The sequence below is a fragment of the Delphinapterus leucas genome, chromosome 13 (genome assembly GCF_059928025.1).
Source record: "Delphinapterus leucas isolate spDelLeu-1000000601 "Yukka" chromosome 13, BTC_Dleu_Yukka2, whole genome shotgun sequence".
Taxonomy (NCBI): Eukaryota; Metazoa; Chordata; class Mammalia; order Artiodactyla; family Monodontidae; genus Delphinapterus; species Delphinapterus leucas.
In genome coordinates, this window is record NC_143141.1 from 46,583,861 (window position 1) to 46,588,842 (window position 4,982).

At 44.8% G+C, this 4,982-nt stretch overlaps 1 pseudogene; it reads left to right on the plus strand.

The window, feature by feature from the left end:
• Positions 1–3,213: 3,213 nt before the first annotated feature.
• Positions 3,214–4,056, plus strand: LOC111186567 (small ribosomal subunit protein uS2 pseudogene; annotated as a pseudogene).
• The last annotated feature ends 926 nt before the right edge of the window (positions 4,057–4,982 follow it).

A 4,982-nucleotide genomic window follows, 5' to 3' on the forward strand; every position in this document is an offset into this window, starting at 1 on the left:
CAGAAAAAATTGTTGTAATCAGGGAGTTATCACTTTTAGGTATGCGTGTCAGATATAATTAGAGCAGTAGCGATGGAGCCAGAAGGGAACAGCTGTGGAGCCGAGGTGGTAGACCTTTGTCCAAGGCACTGAGCACAGAAGGAGGAGGAACAGGTTTAGGGAAAATTAGTTTGCTTTTATATTATGGAATTTGAGGTGCAGGCAGGCCACCCAGATGAGAGATGTTTGATTGGCAGTAGGAAGTGCACGTGATAGGCTGGAACCAGAGGAGAGCCCCTGAGCCATGCCTGGGTGTTGCAAGTCCAGATGCCTGGGAAGCAGCATCCCAGTGCTGCTTTGTGTTGCTCAGATAGCAGCTGGATTAAATACTCAGTTCTACTTGTCACCTTTAGAAGGAAACCTGGAAGATCCCCCAAAGGCAGCTAGATGATGAAGAATCTGGATTCTACCTTACCTGAGATACCCTTAGTCTGGAAAAGAGAATGCAAAGAGGGAATGATAAATTTCTTTAACTGTTAGCAGGGTTTCGGGAGACAGATATTTAGGTAGAGAAATGCAGCTCAAAGTCAGTGGTTCCCTCTCACTAAAAGGCAGCACAGGGAGCGGAGACCAGTCGGCTGCCTGGGCTTTCTGCAGTTGGACAAGAGTGAAAGAAAAACGATTACAATTGGGTATGGGGAAGGCAGCTGCCACCAGAGGGCAGCCACACTTTGAGAACCCCAGCCGGCCAAGCCAAGCAGCTGTACCTGAGGGTTTTGTCGGGGAAATGCACAGTGTGGCCGCAGATCACCAACACGTGGGTGGGTAGGAGGGTAAGTCAGAATTTAGAGCCTGCAGGTTCCCAGGGTAGCAGGTAATTTGATTCATATACCTGGCCATTCAGATTTAACCGGTTAATTTCTCTAAATAGGCTTTTGAATTTCCTTTTTTTTGTAAGGGAAGTTTCCCAGTTTCCAGAACACTGTACACTCAGACTAGATTGCGGTAGTAGCTTCCTTTGTATCTGAAGAGGCTGCTGTGATCTCAGTCACAGACAACTTATGAGTTTTGAGAAAATATTAAACAGTAATGGTGGAGCCTGAAAGATTGATACAGACTCTACCAGTGCAGAGATATTTGTGGATTTTAGTAGTAGCTACTCTTTCTGAAGTGTGACAAGAGATAATAGGGGTTTAACTCTTTAAATCGCACTATGACAATGCTGCAAACTGTGTGATGCTATTTTATTTAACAAATGAGCAAACCAAACCTCAGAGAGACTATCTACCAGCTCCAAGGTATCGCAGCCAGAAAATAGCAGGACTGAGGTTTGAGCCCAGATGTGTTCTGCTCTAAAGGCCCTGTTTTTTTTGTTCTGCACAAGGTCTTTATTCTGTTGTCAAAACTTCTTTCAAGAACATCATGGACAAGGCAGGAAGGAGATATGAAAATGCATCCAGGAAAGCATTTGGGATGTCCTGACGTTCTCCAGCTTTGACCCCAGAGCAATGAAAACTTTCTCTGCAGGGAGGTAGTGGCAACTCTCTGACCTTTTCCAGAAGGAATTTGTGCTATGACTGATATTTAGATGCTGCCATAGTTCATCTGAATCTGCTTGGCAATTAAACCACGTATTTTCCCATGCAATTAAACCACTTTGCATGTGATTTTTTTTTTTTTTTTTTTTTGCGGTACGCAGGTCTCTCACTGCCGTGGCCTCTCCCGTTGCGGAGCACAGGCTCCGGATGCGCAGGCTCAGCAGCCATGGCTCAGGGGCCCAGCCGCTCCGTGGCATGTGGGATCTTCCCGGACCGGGGCACGAACCCGCGTCCCCTGTATCGGCAGGCGGACTCTCAACCACTGCGCCACCAGGGAAGCCCTGCATGTGATTTTTAGTAAACCAGGTCATCTCCAGTGAGGGGAGGAAGGAGCTCTCTGGACATCAGGACTAACAGCTAAGTCCCTATGGAGGAGAAAATAGATTAAATCCTCCTCTCAGGAGAAAAGATGGAGCAGAATCTACCCTCTGCCCTCAACTGGCTTGATGACCTGCACCCCACACCACTCAGGGGAATTTGGGAGAGAAACAGACAAAGCTTATGGCCCTTTGATGGCTTGAGAGGGAGCATTGCACTGGGAGTCAGGAGATGCCACTGGAGCTCCTCATTTTTCAATTTGGAAGCTACTCTTTCATAGTAATAATAATGATCCCAGTCATAACAGACACCATATCAAAGTTAAATGTAAAGAACATATCCTTTCTACAGTATTGAACTAATGTTAAAGGCGTGATCCTCTCAGTTGAAAACAACCATTTTAAACAGCAATAATAACAAGGAAATAAGCATGTTTTGAGATTCTTCCTTTCCACCCTGTCGGGCACCCCTGCTTGGTGCTGTTTCAGTACATGAGCACAACGGCATATGCAGCTCTTCACTTAGCATAAATGTTTTGGAAGCTGGCGTTGCTAAGCTATGGCCAATTTCAAATGCAAAAATCTACTTCCCCTGGAAAACATGCTTGCTACAACCTTCATGCCGCCTTTGACTATTTGTGTAGTTCCTAAGTGGAATATGTTTGGTTTATGCAAAGCTGAAGGAAAAGGAAAATGGAACAAATATCCAAAAGCACGTTGCTATGTCTTCTTTCTGTACCTTCAGACAATCACACATTTACTCATAAGAGATGCTGAACAAGGTCATCAGATCTAGAGGACACTATATTTTTTGAGTTGATGATATATTGGTCATATTTTCCTCCACAGAGACTGCATTTTTGAAAAGTAGGAAGTTATGTATTTTTTATTTAATCTCCATGTACATGGCTATGATTTATTTGTATTTTATTAATTAGTTTACACATAAGAGTTGTGTACTGAGTGTCACTTCTGTGTCAGGCACAGTGATGGCCAACAGATTCTGATTAGAATCCACTTAGAGTCTTAAGCCCTGGCATATTGCGGTTTTATTGTTCACAATTAGGAGAATTTTATGGTACTTTTCTTGGACCCTTTCTTTTGATGCATTGTATTAGTTTCCTATTGCTGCTGTAACAAATTTCAACAAATTTTATGACTTATAACAACACAAACCTATTGTCTCACAGTCCTCCCAATTAGAGTTACTGAAATCCAGGTGTCAGCAAGGATGTGTTCCTCCTTTCCGCACTACCCAGACAGGGGTCCATACAGCGTTGTTCTGGACTCCCATCCTAACTTAAAGGGAAACTTCCACAATGTCCGGAGCCCTTGACGTCCTGCAAGTGAAGGAGGAGGATGTCCTCAAATTCCTTGCAGCAGGAACCCACTTAGGTGGCACCAAATTTGACTTCCAAATGGAACAGTACGTCTACGACAGGAAAAGTGATGGCATCTACATCATAAATCTGAAGAGAACCTGGGAGAAGCTTCTGTTGGCAGCTCGTGCCATTGAATTCCCAGCTGATGTCAGTGTCGTATCCTCCAGGAATACTGGCCGGCAAGCTGTGCTGAAGTTTGCTGCTGCCACTAGAGCCACTCCTATTGCTGGCCATTTCACTCCTGGAACCTTCACTAACCAGATCCAGGCAGCCTTCCGGTAGCCAAGACTTCTGGTGGTTACTGATCCCAGGGCTGACCACCAGCCTCTCACAGAGACCTGTTACGTTAACCTGCCTACCGTTACTCTGTGTAGCACAGACTCTCCGCTGTGCTATGTGGGCATTGCCATCCTGTGCAACAAGGGAGCTCACTCAGTGGGTCTGATGTGGTGGATGCTCACCTGGGAAGTTCTGCACATGTGTGGGACCATCTCCTGTGAACACCCTTGGGAGGTCATGCCTGATCTCTACTTCTACAGAGATCCTGAAGAGATTGAAAAGGAATAACAGGCAGCAGCTGGGAAAGCTGTGGCCAAGGAGGAATTTCAGGGTGAATGGACCGCTCCTGAGTTCACTGCTACTCACCCTAAGGTGGCGGACTGGTCTGAAGGCGTGCAGGTGCCCTCTGTACCTACTCAGCAGTTCCCCACTGAAGACTGGTCTGCAGCTCCCACTGCTCAGGCCACTGAATAGGTAGGAACGACCACTGAGTCATCTTAAGCTGTTCTTCCACAAACTCTTCAAATGGAAATAGGTTGACAGAAAACAGTTTCTTAAAAAAAAAAAAAAAGTTTCCTTCTGGAGGTTCTAGGAGAGAATCAAGTCCTTGCATTCTCTTTGCTGATGGTCCCTTCCCTCATTTTCAAATCCAACAGGGTAGCATCTTCAAATCTCTCTATTTCTCTCCTCTCTCTCTCTCTCTCTCTCTCTCTCCCCCCTCCTCCCCCCCCACTCTGCCTCCGTCCTCACATCTTCTCTGACTCTCTTGCTTCCCTCTTATAAGCAGCCTTATGATTACATTGGGTCCACCCAGATAATCCAGGGTAATAATCTTGCCAAAGCACATTTGCAGTCTCTTGAGCATGTAAGGCAACATCTACACAGGTTCTGGGGATTACGATATAGACTTCTATGGGTGTGTATGGTGTTCGGGAGGGGCGTTATCCCACCTACCACATTCGCATATTGAACTCATCTCCTAGTTAAAATTCCTCTGCTTACGCTGTTCTGTGTACTTTAAGAAATGAAGTGTTTTTGAAACATTTTCCCAAAAAATGACATGAAGAAATTTACACCCTTTTTGGGTCTTCACATAGAATGTAGCACCAATCCTCTGGATGCCAGGGCAGATCTCCTAGGAAGTGAATTTCTAAGTGTTGCAGAAGGAAACTGTTCACTGAGTCCAAATTTTCTTAGCACAGCACCCCCAAAAGTTCAGTTTCTCTAGCTAAAGGTAAAAGCTGTCTGAGTTCTACTGGATGGTACTCTGGGGAATATTTTTGTGTGCTGAACACAATTAAAATTATAATTCTTTTATTGCGTTTATGCATATTAAAATAGAATATCAGCTTAATATTTTGACTCTTAATAAGTTTTCCCCAAAAGGAGATCATTACTCACAGTTCACACAGTGTGAAAGCCATGAA